The 24,932-nt window shown below is 45.7% G+C and overlaps 1 protein-coding gene across 1 annotated transcript in view; it reads left to right on the top strand.

The window, feature by feature from the left end:
• The window catches only part of DPYD (dihydropyrimidine dehydrogenase), a 1,751,827-nt gene that overhangs the window by 1,392,061 nt on the left and 334,834 nt on the right, over positions 1 to 24,932 (top strand). The window lies entirely within an intron of this gene.

Here is a 24,932-nt window from a genome sequence, read left to right as displayed (position 1 = left end):
GACCACCAGTTTTATTTATAATCCGTTCTCTGCCTGAAAAAAGCGATACACAGCACACAGTGACTCAGTCACAACACATACCATATCTGTGTGCACTGCTCAGGCTCAGGCCAGTGTGCTGCATCATCTATTATCTATATATAATATTATATATATCTGTCTGACTGCTCAGCTCACACAGCTTATAATTGTGGGGGAGACTGGGGAGCACTACTGCAGTGCCAGTTATAGGTTATAGCAGGAGCCAGGAGTACATAATATATTATATAGTGAGTGACCACCAGACACACAGTGCAGTTTATTTAATATATCCGTTCTCTGCCTGAAAAAAGCGATACACACAGTGACTCAGTCAGTCACATACCATATCTGTGTGCACTGCTCAGGCTCAGGCCAGTGTGCTGCATCATCTATATATATTATATATCTGTCTGACTGCTCAGCTCACACAGCTTATAATTGTGGGGGAGACTGGGGAGCACTACTGCAGTGCCAGTTATAGGTTATAGCAGGAGCCAGGAGTACATAATATTATATTAAAATTAAACAGTGCACACTTTTGCTGCAGGAGTGCCACTGCCAGTGTGACTAGTGACCAGTGACCTGACCACCAGTATATATAATATTAGTAGTATACTATCTCTTTATCAACCAGTCTATATTAGCAGCAGACACAGTACAGTGCGGTAGTTCACGGCTGTGGCTACCTCTGTGTCGGCACTCGGCAGCCCGTCCATAATTGTATATACCACCTAACCGTGGTTTTTTTTTCTTTCTTTATACATACATACTAGTTACGAGTATACTATCTCTTTATCAACCAGTCTATATATTAGCAGCAGACACAGTACAGTGCGGTAGTTCACGGCTGTGGCTACCTCTGTGTCGGCACTCGGCAGCCCGTCCATAATTGTATATACCACCTAACCGTGGTTTTTTTTTCTTTCTTTATACATACATACTAGTTACGAGTATACTATCTCTTTATCAACCAGTCTATATATTAGCAGCAGACACAGTACAGTGCGGTAGTTCACGGCTGTGGCTACCTCTGTGTCGGCACTCGGCAGCCCGTCCATAATTGTATATACCACCTAACCGTGGTTTTTTTTTCTTTCTTTATACATACATACTAGTTACGAGTATACTATCTCTTTATCAACCAGTCTATATATTAGCAGCAGACACAGTACAGTGCGGTAGTTCACGGCTGTGGCTACCTCTGTGTCGGCACTCGGCAGCCCGTCCATAATTGTATATACCACCTAACCGTGGTTTTTTTTTCTTTCTTTATACATACATACTAGTTACGAGTATACTATCTCTTTATCAACCAGTCTATATATTAGCAGCAGACACAGTACAGTGCGGTAGTTCACGGCTGTGGCTACCTCTGTGTCGGCACTCGGCAGCCCGTCCATAATTGTATATACCACCTAACCGTGGTTTTTTTTTCTTTCTTTATACATACATACTAGTTACGAGTATACTATCTCTTTATCAACCAGTCTATATTAGCAGCAGACACAGTACAGTGCGGTAGTTCACGGCTGTGGCTACCTCTGTGTCGGCACTCGGCAGCCCGTCCATAATTGTATATACCACCTAACCGTGGTTTTTTTTCTTTCTTTATACATACATACTAGTTACGAGTATACTATCTCTTTATCAACCAGTCTATATATTAGCAGCAGACACAGTACAGTGCGGTAGTTCACGGCTGTGGCTACCTCTGTGTCGGCACTCGGCAGCCCGTCCATAATTGTATATACCACCTAACCGTGGTTTTTTTTTCTTTCTTTATACATACATACTAGTTACGAGTATACTATCTCTTTATCAACCAGTCTATATTAGCAGCAGACACAGTACAGTGCGGTAGTTCACGGCTGTGGCTACCTCTGTGTCGGCACTCGGCAGCCCGTCCATAATTGTATATACCACCTAACCGTGGTTTTTTTTTCTTTCTTTATACATACATACTAGTTACGAGTATACTATCTCTTTATCAACCAGTCTATATATTAGCAGCAGACACAGTACAGTGCGGTAGTTCACGGCTGTGGCTACCTCTGTGTCGGCACTCGGCAGCCCGTCCATAATTGTATATACCACCTAACCGTGGTTTTTTTTTCTTTCTTTATACATACATACTAGTTACGAGTATACTATCTCTTTATCAACCAGTCTATATTAGCAGCAGACACAGTACAGTGCGGTAGTTCACGGCTGTGGCTACCTCTGTGTCGGCACTCGGCAGCCCGTCCATAATTGTATATACCACCTAACCGTGGTTTTTTTTTCTTTCTTTATACATACATACTAGTTACGAGTATACTATCTCTTTATCAACCAGTCTATATATTAGCAGCAGACACAGTACAGTGCGGTAGTTCACGGCTGTGGCTACCTCTGTGTCGGCACTCGGCAGCCCGTCCATAATTGTATATACCACCTAACCGTGGTTTTTTTTTCTTTCTTTATACATACATACTAGTTACGAGTATACTATCTCTTTATCAACCAGTCTATATATTAGCAGCAGACACAGTACAGTGCGGTAGTTCACGGCTGTGGCTACCTCTGTGTCGGCACTCGGCAGCCCGTCCATAATTGTATACTAGTATCCAATCCATCCATCTCCATTGTTTACCTGAGGTGCCTTTTAGTTGTGCCTATTAAAATATGGAGAACAAAAATGTTGAGGTTCCAAAATTAGGGAAAGATCAAGATCCACTTCCACCTCGTGCTGAAGCTGCTGCCACTAGTCATGGCCGAGACGATGAAATGCCAGCAACGTCGTCTGCCAAGGCCGATGCCCAATGTCATAGTACAGAGCATGTCAAATCCAAAACACCAAATATCAGTAAAAAAAGGACTCCAAAACCTAAAATAAAATTGTCGGAGGAGAAGCGTAAACTTGCCAATATGCCATTTACCACACGGAGTGGCAAGGAACGGCTGAGGCCCTGGCCTATGTTCATGGCTAGTGGTTCAGCTTCACATGAGGATGGAAGCACTCAGCCTCTCGCTAGAAAAATGAAAAGACTCAAGCTGGCAAAAGCAGCACAGCAAAGAACTGTGCATTCTTCGAAATCCCAAATCCACAAGGAGAGTCCAATTGTGTCGGTTGCGATGCCTGACCTTCCCAACACTGGACGTGAAGAGCATGCGCCTTCCACCATTTGCACGCCCCCTGCAAGTGCTGGAAGGAGCACCCGCAGTCCAGTTCCTGATAGTCAGATTGAAGATGTCAGTGTTGAAGTACACCAGGATGAGGAGGATATGGGTGTTGCTGGCGCTGGGGAGGAAATTGACCAGGAGGATTCTGATGGTGAGGTGGTTTGTTTAAGTCAGGCACCCGGGGAGACACCTGTTGTCCGTGGGAGGAATATGGCCGTTGACATGCCAGGTGAAAATACCCAAAAAATCAGCTCTTCGGTGTGGAGGTATTTCACCAGAAATGCGGACAACATTTGTCAAGCCGTGTGTTGCCTTTGTCAAGCTGTAATAAGTAGGGGTAAGGACGTTAACCACCTCGGAACATCCTCCCTTATACGTCACCTGCAGCGCATTCATAATAAGTCAGTGACAAGTTCAAAAACTTTGGGTGACAGCGGAAGCAGTCCACTGACCAGTAAATCCCTTCCTCTTGTAACCAAGCTCACGCAAACCACCCCACCAACTCCCTCAGTGTCAATTTCCTCCTTCCCCAGGAATGCCAATAGTCCTGCAGGCCATGTCACTGGCAATTCTGACGAGTCCTCTCCTGCCTGGGATTCCTCCGATGCATCCTTGCGTGTAACGCCTACTGCTGCTGGCGCTGCTGTTGTTGCCGCTGGGAGTCGATGGTCATCCCAGAGGGGAAGTCGTAAGCCCACTTGTACTACTTCCAGTAAGCAATTGACTGTTCAACAGTCCTTTGCGAGGAAGATGAAATATCACAGCAGTCATCCTACTGCAAAGCGGATAACTGAGTCCTTGACAACTATGTTGGTGTTAGACGTGCGTCCGGTATCCGCCGTTAGTTCACAGGGAACTAGACAATTTATTGAGGCAGTGTGCCCCCGTTACCAAATACCATCTAGGTTCCACTTCTCTAGGCAGGCGATACCGAGAATGTACACGGACGTCAGAAAAAGACTCACCAGTGTCCTAAAAAATGCAGTTGTACCCAATGTCCACTTAACCACGGACATGTGGACAAGTGGAGCAGGGCAGGGTCAGGACTATATGACTGTGACAGCCCACTGGGTAGATGTATGGACTCCCGCCGCAAGAACAGCAGCGGCGGCACCAGTAGCAGCATCTCGCAAACGCCAACTCTTTCCTAGGCAGGCTACGCTTTGTATCACCGCTTTCCAGAATACGCACACAGCTGAAAACCTCTTACGGCAACTGAGGAAGATCATCGCGGAATGGCTTACCCCAATTGGACTCTCCTGTGGATTTGTGGCATCGGACAACGCCAGCAATATTGTGTGTGCATTAAATATGGGCAAATTCCAGCACGTCCCATGTTTTGCACATACCTTGAATTTGGTGGTGCAGAATTTTTTAAAAAACGACAGGGGCGTGCAAGAGATGCTGTCGGTGGCCAGAAAAATTGCGGGACACTTTCGGCGTACAGGCACCACGTACAGAAGACTGGAGCACCACCAAAAACTACTGAACCTGCCCTGCCATCATCTGAAGCAAGAAGTGGTAACGAGGTGGAATTCAACCCTCTATATGCTTCAGAGGTTGGAGGAGCAGCAAAAGGCCATTCAAGCCTATACAATTGAGCACGATATAGTAGGTGGAATGCACCTGTCTCAAGTGCAGTGGAGAATGATTTCAACGTTGTGCAAGGTTCTGATGCCCTTTGAACTTGCCACACGTGAAGTCAGTTCAGACACTGCCAGCCTGAGTCAGGTCATTCCCCTCATCAGGCTTTTGCAGAAGAAGCTGGAGGCATTGAAGAAGGAGCTAAAAGGGAGCGATTCCGCTAGGCATGTGGGACTTGTGGATGCAGCCCTTAATTCGCTTAACAAGGATTCACGGGTGGTCAATCTGTTGAAATCAGAGCACTACATTTTGGCCACCGTGCTCGATCCTAGATTTAAAGCCTACCTTGGATCTCTCTTTCCGGCAGACACAGGTCTGCTGGGGTTGAAAGACCTGCTGGTGACAAAATTGTCAAGTCAAGCGGAACGCGACCTGTCAACATCTCCTCCTTCACATTCTCCCGCAACTGGGGGTGCGAGGAAAAGGCTCAGAATTCCGAGCCCACCCGCTGGCGGTGATGCAGGGCAGTCTGGAGCGACTGCTGATGCTGACATCTGGTCCGGACTGAAGGACCTGACAACGATTACGGACATGTCGTCTACTGTCACTGCATATGATTCTCTCAACATTGATAGAATGGTGGAGGATTATATGAGTGACCGCATCCAAGTAGGCACGTCACACAGTCCGTACTTATACTGGCAGGAAAAAGAGGCAATTTGGAGGCCCTTGCACAAACTGGCTTTATTCTACCTAAGTTGCCCTCCCACAAGTGTGTACTCCGAAAGAGTGTTTAGTGCCGCCGCTCACCTTGTCAGCAATCGGCGTACGAGGTTACATCCAGAAAATGTGGAGAAGATGATGTTCATTAAAATGAATTATAATCAATTCCTCCGCGGAGACATTGACCAGCAGCAATTGCCTCCACAAAGTACACAGGGAGCTGAGATGGTGGATTCCAGTGGGGACGAATTGATAATCTGTGAGGAGGGGGATGTACACGGTGATATATCGGAGGGTGAAGATGAGGTGGACATCTTGCCTCTGTAGAGCCAGTTTGTGCAAGGAGAGATTAATTGCTTCTTTTTTGGGGGGGGTCCAAACCAACCCGTCATATCAGTCACAGTCGTGTGGCAGACCCTGTCACTGAAATGATGGGTTGGTTAAAGTGTGCATGTCCTGTTTTGTTTATACAACATAAGGGTGGGTGGGACTGGGAGGGCCCAAGGACAATTCCATCTTGCACCTCTTTTTTCTTTTCTTTTTCTTTGCATCATGTGCTGATTGGGGAGGGTTTTTTGGAAGGGACATCCTGCGTGACACTGCAGTGCCACTCCTAGATGGGCCCGGTGTTTGTGTCGGCCACTAGGGTCGCTAATCTTACTCACACAGTCAGCTACCTCATTGCGCCTCTTTTTTTCTTTGCGTCATGTGCTGTTTGGGGAGGGTTTTTTGGAAGGGACATCCTGCGTGACACTGCAGTGCCACTCCTAGATGGGCCCGGTGTTTGTGTCGGCCACTAGGGTCGCTTATCTTACTCACACAGCGACCTCGGTGCAAATTTTAGGACTAAAAATAATATTGTGAGGTGTGAGGTATTCAGAATAGACTGAAAATGAGTGGAAATTATGGTTTTTGAGGTTAATAATACTTTGGGATCAAAATGACCCCCAAATTCTATGATTTAAGCTGTTTTTTAGTGTTTTTTGAAAAAAACACCCGAATCCAAAACACACCCGAATCCGACAAAAAAAATTCGGTGAGGTTTTGCCAAAACGCGTTCGAACCCAAAACACGGCCGCGGAACCGAACCCAAAACCAAAACACAAAACCCGAAAAATTTCAGGCGCTCATCTCTAGTTCCCCACTGTTGTTTTATTTAGAGCCCCCATTAGTCATACTGTAGGTTCTAATCACTGAAATACCTCACAATGAAATGAATAGCTGTGAACTTTGGAGATCTATCTAAAAAATAACAAGTTACATATCAGGTCACCTGGAGGTAATCTTCTAGTGCAGGACAAGTGGAGAAGTTACCCATAGCAACCAATTGTTTTCTAGCTATCATTTGCTAAATGCTGGCTAGGAGTTGTAGTTGACTCATGGATATGGCTCAGATCTTGGAGAAACTTCAGTTTCAGAGATGAGATTGACTAATTGAGCTAAACTAAAGCTGGGTACACACTGGCACAATGTGCACCCAGACGATATGTCAACCCAAAGGGCCGCCATATTGGAAGCTGGGTACACATTGAGTGATGTAATACAGGTTGGAGTGACATATCGCTCCTTCCTTCATTACATATGCCACAGTCGCTAGCGTTATTGCTAGATTTGATGTGCAGCGTATCAAACCTAGTGACAGTGCTAGCGACTGCGGGCACCCAGATATCGGGCATACACACTGAGTAATGTGCACGATATGTAGTTCTGAATCATCCCAAAATGACACATCAGGCCAATATCACTCCAGTGTGTAAAAGTTTGGTAAAATGTGGCCTGTTTATTAAAATGGTCCAAATGATGACAACAGTGTTGGACTGGGACATGAAGGATCCACTGGCAGAATGCAGTGGTATGGGCCCATGTTTAGGGGTAGGGCCAGTCTCAAGTGGGGGTGTGGCCAGCGACCACAGAAGCTTGGCTAACCATAAGAGAGTGCATGGGCTGGGCCCCTATTTAATACTGCTAGTGCATGCATGATAATGTACCAGATGAATAACTGCAATGCACTGTAGAGAACACACCATAGCCCTGTTGCAGTATAAGGTAACAAATGTATAATGTATAATTCAAGTGCACAGTCTGGATCCTGATCCCTAGAGGAGGAGGTGGTCACCCATGCAGTTTGGCCAACTGGGGGTTTCCCATGTACCCCTGTGGGCCAGTCCAACCCTGGGTGGCGAACATATTAGGGAAGCACAGCTCTGGTCATATTAGTGGCTGGTTGCTTATCATACGGATGCAAAGTCAGGTCACCTCTGCAAAACCTCTTTTCCACTACAGAGGACCCTTTCACAATAAATACATTTTAGACACAAGGCTTCCTATGGCTACTTGAAAAATGCAGACCTGCAATGAAACCAAAAGAAGCTAAAAATGTTAATATATATATAACAAAGTCACATTACATCTTGCCCAATTCTCTGCTCTGATAATGACACAATGCTTTGCATTTATTCTCACACATTTGTGACCTCTACATTAATAACACTAAACACATGCCAAGATGCACCCACCCCCCGAGCAGGAGATAAATATTTCATGATGATGATTACAGCTTTTCTCAGGTTGTTGCACTGTACTGCAGCTTAATACATACCTCTAGAGCTTATAATGAGGCAATAAGCACTGATTATCATAGGGTTTAATGTGACATGCAATGCATACAGTGAATATTTAACCAGGTCATTATTACTTATTTCCATAATTGCTTGATATAATATCTCCCCCAAGGTGTCGTTCGTGGACCTGCTAAATGCATGATACAGTGTAAGCATTTCATTAAAGTGTGATGGGCAGCGTTAAATCTACTGTCTTAAAGTAAACATTGTTCAGATGTTATTTATACACCTGTCTATACACCACTTGATCCTCAGTTATGATGTGTATTTGATCTACAGTACAAGACACTTTGGTTTTGTATCAATGCTCCTAGATGATCGTTCACCCTGCACACATTAACATGCCTGCAAACACTCTGCTTTCAGTAACCATAATATCAAAGTTGAACGTCCCCTTTAAATTAGCATTTCTCCTAAAATGTTGCTGTGTTTTACTTCAGCTCCTTTTAATCATGACAGTAAGAGGACGTTGGGATGGTCTTAAATGAGTGTCACTTTTGCATTGGCCAATGTATGACTATCTGCCAATTAGAGGGTAAAAGCACATTGCATTAAGAGGTTAGGATGAGACCTAGGGCCAGATGTGATGGCTTACGAGACGGCCGGAGCTACGAGACTCCGGCCAAACTCGTACGTTTTGAGATCGTCCGGAGTCTCGAAGCTCCGGCTGTCTCGCAAGCTATTACATCCGGCCCCTAGTCTCTGCCAGGTGATAGAAATATCAAGTCTGTTGGCAAAGTATATGGGCTTTGTCACATGGCTGAACTACAGCCATTGCAAGGCGTGAAGTGGCTAATGTGATTGGAGGTGAACAATAACACAGGGCCACACACTATGGGGGGAATTCAATTGGGGGCTGGAAATGTAAAAAAAAACACAGCGCTGTTTTTTCCTGCAGCCACAGGGTTTTGCTACCCAGTTGCAGGACAGAATATGGGAGGTTGTGATTTCTATAGAAATGTTTTTCCTCTCACCTGCAGAGCAAGTCTAATTTTTCCAAAAATCGTTAATTTTAGGAAAACAACACCAGGACTTGCTCTGGGATCCCAGCAGCATCCCCACTGAGGAAAAATTAAGTAATTGGATGTTTCCAATTAGCCTAATTAGTCTGTAATTAAACACCTTCCTAAGGAGTGTCTTCCGCATCCAGCGTCGGGAACCGGTCTCCTTCAGCAGCAGTGTGTATATGTTTGCAAGTGTGCATGAGTGTATGTGAGTGTGTATATGAGTGTGTGTTACCCCCAGCGTGTGTGTGACACCCCACCCCCCTTGTTGTGTATTCACTCCCTCCTCCAAGCTGCCCTTGAGCCTCCAAGCAGCCCCCAGGACTCCCAGCAGCCCCCTCCCCAGTGCAAAATTAGAGGGGAGACCACCAGGAGCTGAATCATCACAGAGACCACTGGAAGGGTGATTATGATTTATTTATTTATTAAACTTGCACCGATGGGTTTTTAGCGCTGTTTTCAGGGCCATAAAATCTGCATCGGAAAAATTAGTCCCTAGTCTTGACACACTTAATGGAGGTGACATGCCCTCTCTTTGTAAAACGGACACAATTGCCGCCCCTGCTCCCAATTGGTGTTAGCCTGTCAATCAGGCAGCGGCTTATGGTGACTGTGCCTGACAATGCAGGACCTGATCTGAGCATGCATGTGCAGTCCTTAAAACCATTTTACATTAGTTGTATGTGAGCAATCTTACACATATAAATCAGATACTATGTTCTCTATCAGAAATGTAGGTGCACTTGTGCGCCAGAATCTTTTCAGGATGGGGGGCAAGATTAAATTTAATTTTGGCGCACCCCTAATTTCCACCCAGATGTATTCAAAATCACATCCAGGTGCCGTCCCCTGCCATGTATAAAAGAAAGTGATTGCATGAGCGGTCATTACGCAGAACTTGCGCGAGTGGCTGTTATCGGGGAGGTATCTGGAGGGGGATTTATCTCTGTCTGGAGACTACAAACACACTGCCCGAGGTAAACCTAGACGGCGCCTCGTGATCCAGTACATTTTCTCAACTCAAATGTTGTTTGGGGGGGCCAGGGCCGCTTGACCCCCCCCCCTCAATTCTGACACCTGTGTGTGCAAATGGAAGCAAGACACTACAAAAGAGATTATCACTGTTTTTAAATAATGTTTTTAAATAACGTCCAGTGACGCAAGTTCAGATAAATTAAGTCATTGTCAAAATGTTTTCTTTGTTTATATACACACAAATAATAAAAGCTACAAAAAATGGACTTGTGTATGTTACCTGGCTTGGTCGCATCACATGCAACGCAATGCACCTGATTTGCACTTCCTGCCAATCTCTCCAGAGTCCCTGCTGTCCCCCGTTGCTCCATGGACTGGCAGTGACATGGCAGTCTCTGACCACCAATATCACTGCGGGATTCGAGCCCCAGAATGCCGTGCTGCTGGCATGCTGGAGCACATTCTCCATGAAGCACAGTACAGGAAGGGGAACATTTGTTATTCGTTATTATCTCTGCTTTCTTCAGATAGAAATGTAAGAATTTATTCACGTTTTCTAACCAATCTACTTTGTATGCTAACAACCGGGGAGTTCTCACATCTCCATTATATTCCTATATTCTACAATATTGTCTAAAAGATATTTCTGTTCTACAGGGCCCGCCTGTTTTACATACAGATGTAGCCATGCTGATCTTTGATGCAATGCAGCATGCTGCAACACGGCTTGCTGCATGACATGCCAGGCTGCGGCTATTCGCATCTTGCTATCGCTGCATTAATTCCTAGAGGAATTAATGTAGCAATCTCCACATGCACAGGACACCCGTTCTGCACGTGGCCTGCAACATTGCACGCAGTGATTGATTTACATTCTGCACCATTTGGGGTCGGAAGGAGGCGACACCGCTTGCGTTTCCTGAAAATGGGGGCATGTCGACACCATTTTCTGAGAGTGGCAAGGCCAATGTCTGGATCTTTTGATGCAAATTTACTGGCAATGCAAGTGGTCAGTAGGTGGCCATTCTGAGTAAGCTTAGGTTTGCTCAGATGGCCGACTCTGGAAACAGCAATTGATCCAATTCTGCATCTTTGGGCACAGGCATCAGAACTGAAATGCGGGCCGGGGGCGTCTTTTTCCTTCAGCTGCTCTGCAAAAGCATCCATATCTGAATCAGGCCCTAACCATAACAATACTTGAAATCTATCTATCTATCTATCTATCTATCTATCTATCTATCTATCTATCTATCTATCTATCTATCTATATGTGTGTGTATATATTGTGGTGAGAGGGGTGGTCTCTAACCTGATTTGTTCACATTCCGGGGGAATCAGCTCCCTCCAAGGGAGAAGAAAACAAGACCTGCACATTCTGCAGCTGCAGTAGAGATTTGGTACTCTGGGTTTTGTGGATTGCTCAGATCTAGCAGGAACTCATCACTGAGAACAAGAAGAGTTTAAAACTTCCATACACCCAATGCAGGTGGCACTGATGCCCAATAGGGGACAACGAGTAGTATGCAGTTTTATAGTACCAGGGACTGTGGACTTTGGCTGTGGCAAGAGAGCATGGAGGATGATGGCTGCAGGTCAATGCAGCAGAATAACTGACAAGCACAAGGAGTGCTAGGACCTTTATGTTTGCTTGTTTATTTTAAGGTATGTACTTGTGTGACCAGGCCCAAGCCTGTGTATGCTATGCACAGTGTCTGCTGCTAGTAAAAGACACTGTGTTTCACTGGAAAGCCTACCTACTGAGTCCTTATTTCAAGAACCCGTTTTACAAATAAAAAAATAAAAAATAAAAAAAAAATATATATATATATATATATATCACAGGGACAGCATAAACATGCCTGACATGGATGTGGAACAGCAGGGTGTGGAATCCAGTCCAGGTATCCAGTTTGATCAAGTCTGAGCAACAGCGAGCATGATTTCAGACACCTGTCAGCCTGCTGTTAAAATGGTTTCAGACACAAGAGACATTGCTCCTGACGGTGAACTAGTCGCCCAGGGAATAGGCCAGGTAATAGGCTACTGTTAGTAGTCCTGGATCGGTGGCCTCTGGAGAATTTACACTTTTAGGGATATTCAATTTGGCCCGGGGTGCCGGGTGATAAGTATCGGCCGGTGGGGGCTATTTAATTGGCCCAGATAAGCCGGCGCGTGCCGCGGCTTATCGGCGGTTTTGCTTCACCTGCCTCCGGCAGGCGAAGCAAAATGCCCGATAACAGCCCCGTTTTCAACCGAAAACGGTGCTGTTTCACCCGAAAACACACAGGTTTCACTGAACCTGTCTGTTTTCGGGTGTAAGAGGACTTGTTACCGGCCGAGCAAATTAAATAGCCCGACCGCAGCACCCGAAGAAACATCGGGGTTTTTTACTCCCGATGTCTCTTCGGACCAAATTGAACATCCCCCTTTGTATGATAAGAACTGCTGGTAACTGCTTATGTTCAATTGCCTACTTGTGGAAAAGCTGCAGAAAAAAACCCCTGCAGTGTTCAACTTATACTATATGAGATCCCGGTCACTATATATATATATATATATATATATATATATATATACACACAGTATAATATGTTTTTTTTGTTTACTTTACTTACAAGTGTTTGGTTTATTTATAAGGGCTGTAATTTATTGGTTAAAGGGTTAATGCCTACTTGGAAAATAGGAGGCAATGCATAATAGCTATAACTCACACATACCCCTTTTGGGGATTGTAATTAATGTACTATGTATTTATTATGCAAAAGTTAATTACTGTGCTGAGATCTAACATACTGCAACAAAAAGGTCTGGGTGACACAACATTAGTTTAAATGTTGTTAATTGCAATATGCAAACCAGTTGGTATATGTAAGTTTTCATTCCTAAACCTTTCACATTTCCTGCTTTCGCATGAAAAGTAGTGGAATATTTATGCTTATTTTTATCATGCCATACATTTCAACTCTTTCAATATGTGCAGACAAACTGTGTTGATCTTAGAAGCAGAGGCAGTATTTTTCTGTTCTATTTTTTTTTTTTTCCGTGCAGAAAATATGTCAGCCAAAGTGAGTTATCAGTGGAGAAAAACACTTTGTTGATTCTCACTGTTTGTTGAGTATCAATCATAAACTACAGTATACTCTTATTAAACCACAGCTATAGCAGGTTAGCAGCAAGAATAGGCAGCCCATGTTGTTCTAACCAACCTGGTGACTAGCAGTAGTAAAGTACAAATGTTGGCAGCATATGTGCAGTGCTTAATCTTAGCTGGAAGCAAAGCAAAAAAAAAAAAAAATGAAGTAACTTTGCACATGAGTAAAACCATTTTCTGGACCATTTCTAGGGCCGCGGCGAGCCAAGCGAGCGCATGGGGCTCCGCGGCCACTGTCTGCATATGTATTACATGTGGACAAAATGACCGCAGCCTGAGAAGGAGACATGCTAGAGGTCCTACTGAGCCTCTAGTAACAGGGAAATGATACAGGAGCTTACAGCGCTACCTGGAAGTGCCGGGACTACTCTGACACACCGTTTGCAGGAAGAAAGAAGGGTGTGGGAGATGCTGGCACCAACCAGGGGCAAATGCAGGATTTACAGGGGGGGGGGGGGGGGTCTATATTTTTTCTTATAAACATGCGATGCACACATACATAGAGTACACAGCATACTTGCTTTAATGTGCATAGCATACATACATAGCATACTTAAATACACACACACACACACACACACGCACACACAAACACCATACTTAAAAACACCCAGCGGACATACACACACACACACACACACACACACACACTACATTACACATATAGTAGCATAGTTATAAACACACAGCATGCAAAACATTGCACTTACAAACACAGGGCAAACAGCATACTTTCACACACAGCTTGTCCGTTGTGTGGGCTAAGGTGCTACAGGAGCTGCGGACCTCTTTTTCGTAGCCCTGCCGGGCAGCTGGGCGGCACAGATCCTCCCATGTCCCTTTCTGTGATTGCGGCACGCTGTCCAGCATCCCACTGCTTGTTCCGCTGTCAGCGCTCCGCATCAGGTATATGAAAGCTACCTGACGCGGAAGCACTAACAGCTGAACCGGCAGTGGGAGGCCGGGCAGCGTGCCACAATCACAGAAAAGGATCTGATCTCAGCTGGGGGCCCGCGGCTGCTGCAGAGTCGAAGACAAGATTGTCAACGTTTATGGAAAAAAAAAAGGTTGGTTCATCAGGGAGGGTTTCTGGGTACTTAGAACCCCCACGTGTGCGCTGCTGCCAACCCCTGACAATGAGCAGTCAGTAAGTAGCCTAACTATGTATGCCATAATGTGTAAGGGACATTACTGTGTGGGGCCTATTATGGTGTCAGGAGCATAACTGTGTGCCATAATGTGTAAGAGGCATTACTCTGTGGGGCATAATATGGTGTCAGGGGCATAACTGTGTGACATAATTTGTAAGGGGCATTATTGTGTGGGGAATAATATAGTGTCAGGGGCTTAACTGGGGTGTAAAGTATTTTTTTCCCTGCAAGGCCACACCCCTTTTATTAAGCACACGCAGGAGGGGGTACATGTTTTTACTGTTCTCACTGGGAGCCAAATTGTCTAGAAATGGACGGGCAGATATAAAATGTGAAGAGAGACTTAGATTTGAAAGAGGTGTGTCCAAACTAAAATCTAAATTGTTATGTTAAAAATAAAGCTCTCCAGCATTCGTGGGCTACTAGCATAAGCAGCCAGCATTTATCCTGTATGCATTGCAAACCCCCCCCAAAAAACATAAATGTATTTCTTCCACCTCTTACATGGTTTGTCCAGTTGCAAAGTTATTTGCCTCTTCCCTTAGGTGTAGATGCATACTTGCCTAGTTTAGAAACCTAGTTTCAGGGTGGCGTCATGCTCTGCCCAGAGGGCATGTCCACCTACGGGTGTCTCATGCAGTGTCATTTACCCCTGAGCCCCCAGAGTCACACTCTCCATGTCTCTCTGCCCAGCTCCCCCATCCAGCTCTTACCTTGTTGCTGTGTGTGTGGTGGCTGGGGCAGATCCTGCAGCTCCTCTATCTGTGTCCAGCAGCTCAGCCTCAGACAGGAAGTGAAAGTAAACACACTTCCTGTCTAGGCTGAGAACAGCACAGAGGATAGTGTGGGACTGCGTCCATCGTGGCTGTATTTTCCCCGGCTCAGATAGCTCCTCTCATGCAGGCATCCTTCATGCCCCCATCCTTCCTCTTGCACAGACCTGATTACCGATGGTGCAGGGGAATCTGGGGGATTTGAGGAGTTTAGCAGGGCAGTGGGAGACTCTGTAGTGAACTTGGAGTCTCCCGCTGGATGCGATCGGGTAGGTAACTATGGGTATATGGTATTGCTGTGAGAAAAACAAACAAATCTTTGTAGTGTACAGCTTTAAATATGCAATTGTAATTCAGGTTAAAGTGACAAGAACAGAGCCTTGTGTGATCCTAATTGATAATGAGAGCGTAAGGGAGGAAGTAGAGATAATGCAGGAACTGTTGGGGGTGGAAGCCCAATTTCATAAATCAAGAATGGAGAATATGTTTGTATACAAACCACTCAAGCAGTTTTGAAGCAAATGGAGGAGAGAAACCGAACTAGTTGGCGGGGGCCTAGGTTAAAAAGCGGGTTCAGGTTTCATCAGGATTGGTGAAATGAGCGCATTTAATAAAAAAAATAACCCTTCAAATAATTTGAAATCAATAGAATTATTAGCTGGTCTGTATGGAATTTGTATAGCCTCCCTATGATTACAGGGGTTTCATCTGGATGCGCAGGTTTAGCCTCAGTTCAAAAACCAATTAGTAAGTAAATTGGTTTCTTATAAAATTAGCCCTACAGTGTGTCTATGTATGGATGAGAATTTAGACAGTATGTTCCACTGGGGTAAGGATGATGGGGATTAATGAATATGTCTGAAAAGTGCTGTAACATGTACAGTCAGTGGCGTCAGAATGTTTTTAGGTTGGGGGACCAAGATATAATTTCAGTTTGACGCCCCTAAATATCTAAATGTCACCCCCTCTGTGTTATACTGTACCTCATAACAAAAATCGGTAGAGACATGGCGAGGGAGAGACATGGGGAGAGAGAGACACATGGAGAGAGAGAGAGATAGGGAGAGATAAACCTTGAGAGAGAGAGAGAGGTATATCATTAGCAGCAGAATGTGTGCCCAGGAGAGCAGTTACTTGGAGGTCTCTAGGAGGAGATTGCATTGTCTCTCTGGCCAGGCAGCTGTTCTGCAGGGTTTTTGGCGTGTTCCCAGGCCATCACTCACATGTAGGCAGTAGTCCAGCAAAAATATGGTGGCCCTGGGGGAAAGGGGGGAGGTAGGCAGGATAAGGGGAGGATAGGCAGTGACAAGACGGCTGATGCAGGATGGTGTAAGGCAGTGCGTAACTAGAACTTTGTGGTTCCCATAGAAAAATCTTGACAGGGCCTCCCCTTCTCCCAGCCGTTGTCACTTCAATGTCCCTTAGGGGAGCAGGAGAGAGTGAGAAAGACAAAGCGGGTATCGGATAGAGAGAAAGAGAGGGAGGTTAGGGAGAGAGAGAGAGAGAGGGTTACATGGAAAAAGGGATTAAGCAAATGATTAGAGCGAGAGAGAGAGGGTGTAAAGGTGTGTATACACTAGGTGATGGGGAAATGCCTGCATTGAATGATATAGCGCTCAACGATATAGTGTGTACGCACTGATCGTTATCGTTCAACGATAATGATCAGTAACATGGCTGCCGGCATTCCCGATCATGTGGCTAAACCCAACATTGGAGGGTTAATCTACATGTCAGCTCAATATTGGTGATCGCTGAACGGCGTGCAGGAGCGCGCATCATTCATCAGTCACCAATATTGCCCCCATACACACTGGACGATATAAGCCTAAAAATAAAAAATAACAACATTTATGTCGTTATCGTCTATTTTTTAGGCTAAAATCGCCTAGTGTGTACCCCCTTAAGGTGGAAAGAAAGTGACAGGGAAAGAGAGAGAGTGAGTATCATGAGGAGAGAGGGAGAGACAGTGTTCGAGAGAGCGGCGGACTCAGGGAGAGAGAGAGGGAGAGACAGTGTCAGGGAGTGAGAGGAAGAGACAGTGTTAACGAGAGAGACAGACAGTGTCAGGGAGAGATAGAGAGAGAGACACAGTGCCAGCAGTAAGAGAGTGAGAGCTAGACACAGCATCAGGGAGAGAGGGAGATACATTGTCACACACAGAGAGAGAGAGAGAGTGCCAGGGAGAGAGAGACAGTGTCAGGAAGAAAGTGAGGGAGAGAGTGTCAGGAAGAGAGTGAGGGAGATGATGTCAAAAGAGAGAGAGTGTAGGGAGGGGACAGAAAGAAAGTGTCAGGGAGAGGGAGAGTGGCAGAGGGAGAGAGAGAGAGGGGGCAGCCAGAGATACACTACCTGACTAGTCTACAGCACTGCAGCTGTTGCTGTAGTCACGTTAAACTCCCAGACCCAGCCTCACCCCTGCAGCTGTCCTTCACAGTGGGTGGTCCGGGGAGGCCGATGACGCAATCCACGCTGAATCACGTCATTGTAGTCCTATCTCCACTATTCAATGGCACTAATCAGGTCACTGAATAGCAGGGGTGGGGCTGTGATGATGCGATCGGGCATCCATGCCCCCGAACTGTCCATCTCCAATGAGACCAATGCCCTCTGTAATGCCAACCCAGCTACCCCATCCCGCATGGACCAGCCAGCCAGAAAGTCGGCAAGCATGGTGCAGCCCCATGGGATTCTAAAGTAGGGCTGCAGGGACCCCCACACCCTTTCTCCCTGGGGCCTCTCAGTCTGCACAGCCTCAGGCAGACTCTCCCCTGAGGCCAGCAGCACCAGAAGCCTGGCAAAATGACCCCTAGCTGATTTCTGGCTGGGGTCACCAGCGCCTAGATCCCCTTAACCTAGGCCTAGATCCCATTCGCTAGGAGGACCTTTCCCCATAATGTCTTGACTGAGGGACTGTTGTGAGGAGGAGAGTTGGGAGGACCCCTGTGCTGGAGTAAGGGCCGCCTGCAGTGGTGCCTACGATCAGGACCCTGGTGCTGGAGGTGATCCCGCTGAGGAGGTGGCGCGGAAGATCCAGTGTGGACCAGAGGAGCTCTGAGTGAGTGTGATCTCCCCTACCTGTCTGCAGATGGCTTGCCAGGAGACCCGGAGCGAAGAACAGGGACAGTACAGGCATCAGCTAGGACAGCCTCGCCTGATGAGGACCTGATCCTGGGCTAGTACTGTCACTACTGCTACTGTGGAGTGTGAGCATCGGAGGTGCCGCCGCAATGCAGGGCCACTGTGTGGGGGAGGAGGTGGCACAATGGTGGTGTGCGGGACCAGTGAGGATGAGGAAGCTGGAAGTGCGGCAGCAGTATTTTACGTGACCTGACTATCTGCCGCTCCTCTGGTGCAATTGATAGGCGCCTCTCACATCTTTGCGTGGGCCCCCTTCCCTCCCCCATTCCGACGCCCCTATGTACAGTAGTTGCTACAGTAATACAAGATAACAAACATTAAGAACTAAGGGGGTAATTCAGACCTGATCGCAGCCACAAATTTGTTAGCACATGTTATATCTGCCTCCCCTGCAGTGCACATGGTTTTGCCCATTTGCTAACAAATTTGTGGCTGCGATCAGGTCTGAATTCGACCCGAAGTCATACAGATCTTTTCTTCCACTTCTGAAAGGAAGTAATTTTTTCTTCATTTTTAAAATAGCTTCCTTTGCAGGAATTTCGGTTCTCACTGACCCGATTTATATCTTTTAGGAATCACCCATGAGGAGGACACATCTTTCTTTGCAGCCCTTTCAATTTGTAAAGATAATTGCATTTAAGTACACTCATTTATGCTAGGTAGCTTATAATAAATCTTAATTAGTACTTTACTGGTGTCTTGATCTACGGCAAATCTGCATTGTCATAATCTTCAAAGATATTCTCCTGCTGTGCAGGTCTCAAACAGAACTTTACATATACAGTACAAAAGCCCCTTCAGCTCCTGTGTCTGCTTATCCTTCCTAAACATGCCAAGCTCACTGCCCAGTCATGACACTCATACACACAAGTCTCAGTTATAGCTGCTAACATTGTTAACTGGGGATGCGGTAAGGATCCTGGCAGTCGGGATCCTGACAGTCAGAATACTGACAGTGGCATTCTGGCGGTCAGAAACTCAGCAGTAAATACAGAGGCGTTGGGTTAGGTGGGTGTGGATCATAGGGTCAACAGTAACTAGGTCAACAGTCATTAGGTCGACCACTATTGGTCGACAGTGACTAGGTCGACACCTGAAATAGGTTGACATGGTCATTAGGTCGACATGGGAAAAGGTCTACAGGAGATTTTTACAAAAATGTAATGTTGTTTTCTTCGTAAAGTGAGCGGGAACCCCAATTAGTGCATCATATCCCCTCGCATGGCGAGCGAACTTAGGGCAAGGTGCCTCGCTACGCTCAGTATAGGTAATATTCCCAATCGTAGTCCATGTGGATCGTAAAGTACGAAAAAGTTTAAAAAAAGAAAAAAATGGGAAAAACGTTTTCATGTGTCAACCTTTGCCATGTCGACTTAGTGACCATGTCAACCTATAGACCGTGTCGACCTATAGACCAATAGTGGTCGACCTAATGAGTGTCGACCTAAGTGCTGTCAACCTAAAGACCAGATACCGGGTTAGGCAGTAGGGGGGGTTTAGAGTTAGGCTGGGGGTGGGGAGTTTAGGGTTAGGATTAAGGTTAAATACTTTGTTAGGATTAGAGTAAATATTTAACGGGATCTATCAGGATTTTGACTATCGGGATGCCGTTGTTGGCATCCTGCCTGTCTATATATCAAATTTATATTTCCACTGTCCGTTTCATTTTACTTAAATTTTTATTGCTTTTCTAAATTCTCAGATGATGTCAGCATTGGAAGACATCTGTTGTCCTTCTTAAATGAATTGGGTTAGAGCAGATGCAGTCGCAGCTGCCCGTGCATCTTTTGCCGCAGCTGCTTCTGTGACTTTATAGTAATGTCACTTTAAAGCCATTCCCTTGTGTACAGCAAGCGTCTGATTGTGCACAGACACTGAATTACTGTCTAGTGTGCCTTTAGAAGCACCATCGGTCACATAATATAAACCTGCACCAGCGCTATGGTAGGTGCACTTTCTCCATCTGGGTGTGGCCTCGTGTAAGCTATTGAGTATGTCTGTACGTGACCGCTTTCAGCAGGATGCCTGTGACACTCCCATATGATGCAATATGTCCTTACATCTGTTCAGCCACCTCACCCCATTACCTCCAGTCACACCTAAGGAACACCCAATATATTTCAGAGACCATGGGCAATATTCAATTGTTACTGTATATCACTCCCGATCTCCTGTCTAAAGTGACAGGAGATCGCGGGGCGATATTCAATTGTCCCCCTGTTTTTGCGCATATCGCACACATAGCAGCCGGGTTTAGGCACATTTAAAAAAAAACTACTAAACCATTGGGCACAACGCAAAAAAATATGCCTTTTGAGCGGCCAAGCTGGTCACTTTTTGCACATTTTAGCTCGCCACCCGAGGGTAGCGAGCTGAAATGATGATATCACGCCCGTTGTTAGAAACATTTGAATTGCTGCTGATGGGAACGATCGCGGGCGGGAGGGGGGACATTTGAATTCCGCCCAATGTGTCCAAATCTTTACTGCATCTCTATAGGAACCCCATTGGGACATTTGAGTAATTTTCCCAAGCTTAGCAGGAGAGCTCATGCGATTGCCACCATCTGCCTAACTGGCAATGCCCATCAATGGAATTTGATAAATAAAGAGGAATTCTAAATCAGGCATTAATGCTTGTTTTTGCCAGATTTAGGGATCTTTTCTCTTTGTTAAATAAACCCATAACTTACCCAAATAATTTTTGAGGACCCACACCTATTAATTTTTCCTGTGCATTTCTCTCTGTCTCTCCTGGCGGACTGCCTCTGTTTCTCTCTCCTCAATGGCCCTCATTCCAAGTTGTTCTCTCGCTAGCTGCTTTTAGCAGCATTGCACACGCTAGGCCGCCGCCCTCTGGGAGTGTATCTTAGCTTAGCAGAATAGCGAACGAAAGATTAGCAGATCTGGTACTAAATATTTTCTTGCAGTCTCTGAGTAACTCCAGACCTACTCCTAGATTGCGATCAGCTCGGTCCGTTTAGTTCCTGGTTTGATGTCACAAACACGCCCTGCGTTCGGCCAGCCACTCCCCCGTTTCTCCAGACACTCCCGCGTTTTTCCCTGGCACGCCTGTTTTTTTTTAGCACACTCCTGGAAAACGCTCACCGATCAGCAGTGCGACTGAAAAGCGCCGCAGGATCCACAGCAAATCTACAAAATTTTTAGTTAAATAACTAAGCGCATGCGCCCTGCGTGCCTTGCGCATGCGCATTTAGCAACAAATCGCAGCATAGCGAAAATCGGCAACAAACGAACAACTCGGAAAGACCACCAATAACCTCTCTCTCACAAATACATACTGTACTGTACACACACTCAGCCAGATTAGGGGATTTGCAGGTAGAGGTGGTGTGTGTGTGTGTGTGTGTGTGTGTGTGTGTGTGTGTGTGTGTGTGTGTGTGTGTGTGTGTGTGTGTGTGTGTGTGTGTGTGTGTGTGTGTGTGTGTGTGTGTGTGTGTGTGGGGTCATATGGTCACCTTACTTTCCATGCATATACTGCACTTCCCACGATTCTCCAACAATTAGCATTAAGAGGTATATGCCTACAGAGTTTTTCTACAGTAGTGTTAGAACACTGACATGCTTACAAAATAATGTCCTATTTTAAAACTATCTCAGTCCTTTATATAAAGGTACCACAAAGAGAAAATATATACAGATAGATATACCTTGGCTTCCTAATCCCTTGTCTTGAACTATGTCCTTGCATTAAGCTATGCACTTATCAGAACGAATACACTTTTTAGACATTTACCAGGAAAATGGAAAACCTTGTACAGCTCAGAAACCTTACTTGGTTTAGCACTTAAGATGTAGCCTCGGTTAGAGGCCCCTTCTCTCTGCTTCTTTAGTATTAAAAATAAAGTATATACATTTTTTTTGCCGAGTAAAAATACAATAATAAAAGAAACCCATGTTTCATCTTTATCCCTTTTCTATGTACTACATATAATTGTCTGTCTTACCTTATTACAATTTAATCTCAATAATTTCTTTGATCTTTTGAAGGGTCTTTGTAGCATCTAGATGCCTTTTAAAGATCATAATTACAAGTTAGACATTTTCTCTCTGTAGGAAATAAAAAATTGAGGTCATTACTGTAAAGCACATCTAAAAGGGAAAATATGTGGCAGAGAAAGTAATAAAGGGAATAAAAGGAAAGTCATATTTGTTCATAGACACATTAAGATTTAACTGCAGATCAATAATATGTTGGTAATGCATATCCACTACAGTATTAATTAGAGATGAGCGCCTGAAATTTTTCGGGTTTTGTGTTTTGGTTTTTGGTTCGGTTCCGCGGCCGTGTTTTGGGTTCGAACGCGTTTTGGCAAAACCTCACCGAATTTTTTTTGTCGGATTCGGGTGTGTTTTGGATTCGGGTGTTTTTTTCAAAAAACACTAAAAAACAGCTTAAATCATAGAATTTGGGGGTCATTTTGATCCCAAAGTATTATTAACCTCAAAAACCATAATTTACACTCATTTTCAGTCTATTCTGAATACCTCACACCTCACAATATTATTTTTAGTCCTAAAATTTGCACCGAGGTCGCTGTGTGAGTAAGATAAGCGACCCTAGTGGCCGACACAAACACCGGGCCCATCTAGGAGTGGCACTGCAGTGTCACGCAGGATGGCCCTTCCAAAAAACCCTCCCCAAACAGCACATGACGCAAAGAAAAAAAGAGGCGCAATGAGGTAGCTGTGTGAGTAAGATTAGCGACCCTAGTGGCCGACACAAACACCGGGCCCATCTAGGAGTGGCACTGCAGTGTCACGCAGGATGTCCCTTCCAAAAAACCCTCCCCAAACAGCACATGACGCAAAGAAAAAAAGAGGCGCAATGAGGTAGCTGTGTGAGTAAGATTAGCGACCCTAGTGGCCGACACAAACACCGGGCCCATCTAGGAGTGGCACTGCAGTGTCACGCAGGATGTCCCATCCAAAAAACCCTCCCCAAACAGCACATGACGCAAAGAAAAAAAGAGGCGCAATGAGGTAGCTGACTGTGTGAGTAAGATTAGCGACCCTAGTGGCCGACACAAACACCGGGCCCATCTAGGAGTGGCACTGCAGTGTCACGCAGGATGTCCCTTCCAAAAAACCCTCCCCAATCAGCACATGATGCAAAGAAAAAGAAAAGAAAAAAGAGGTGCAAGATGGAATTGTCCTTGGGCCCTCCCACCCACCCTTATGTTGTATAAACAAAACAGGACATGCACACTTTAACCAACCCATCATTTCAGTGACAGGGTCTGCCACACGACTGTGACTGATATGACGGGTTGGTTTGGACCCCCCCCAAAAAAGAAGCAATTAATCTCTCCTTGCACAAACTGGCTCTACAGAGGCAAGATGTCCACCTCATCTTCACCCTCCGATATATCACCGTGTACATCCCCCTCCTCACAGATTATCAATTCGTCCCCACTGGAATCCACCATCTCAGCTCCCTGTGTACTTTGTGGAGGCAATTGCTGCTGGTCAATGTCTCCGCGGAGGAATTGATTATAATTCATTTTAATGAACATCATCTTCTCCACATTTTCTGGATGTAACCTCGTACGCCGATTGCTGACAAGGTGAGCGGCGGCACTAAACACTCTTTCGGAGTACACACTTGTGGGAGGGCAACTTAGGTAGAATAAAGCCAGTTTGTGCAAGGGCCTCCAAATTGCCTCTTTTTCCTGCCAGTATAAGTACGGACTGTGTGACGTGCCTACTTGGATGCGGTCACTCATATAATCCTCCACCATTCTATCAATGTTGAGAGAATCATATGCAGTGACAGTAGACGACATGTCCGTAATCGTTGTCAGGTCCTTCAGTCCGGACCAGATGTCAGCATCAGCAGTCGCTCCAGACTGCCCTGCATCACCGCCAGCGGGTGGGCTCGGAATTCTGAGCCTTTTCCTCGCACCCCCAGTTGCGGGAGAATGTGAAGGAGGAGATGTTGACAGGTCGCGTTCCGCTTGACTTGACAATTTTGTCACCAGCAGGTCTTTCAACCCCAGCAGACCTGTGTCTGCCGGAAAGAGAGATCCAAGGTAGGCTTTAAATCTAGGATCGAGCACGGTGGCCAAAATGTAGTGCTCTGATTTCAACAGATTGACCACCCGTGAATCCTTGTTAAGCGAATTAAGGGCTGCATCCACAAGTCCCACATGCCTAGCGGAATCGCTCCCTTTTAGCTCCTTCTTCAATGCCTCCAGCTTCTTCTGCAAAAGCCTGATGAGGGGAATGACCTGACTCAGGCTGGCAGTGTCTGAACTGACTTCACGTGTGGCAAGTTCAAAGGGCATCAGAACCTTGCACAACGTTGAAATCATTCTCCACTGCGCCTGAGACAGGTGCATTCCACCTACTATATCGTGCTCAATTGTATAGGCTTGAATGGCCTTTTGCTGCTCCTCCAACCTCTGAAGCATATAGAGGGTTGAATTCCACCTCGTTACCACTTCTTGCTTCAGATGATGGCAGGGCAGGTTCAGTAGTTTTTGGTGGTGCTCCAGTCTTCTGTACGTGGTGCCTGTACGCCGAAAGTGTCCCGCAATTCTTCTGGCCACCGACAGCATCTCTTGCACGCCCCTGTCGTTTTTTAAAAAATTCTGCACCACCAAA

This window comes from Pseudophryne corroboree, chromosome 9 (assembly GCF_028390025.1).
Source record: "Pseudophryne corroboree isolate aPseCor3 chromosome 9, aPseCor3.hap2, whole genome shotgun sequence".
Lineage (NCBI taxonomy): Eukaryota > Metazoa > Chordata > Amphibia > Anura > Myobatrachidae > Pseudophryne > Pseudophryne corroboree.
The sequence above is the reverse complement of the archived record's forward strand: the minus strand, read 5'-3'. Positions and strand labels throughout refer to the sequence as shown.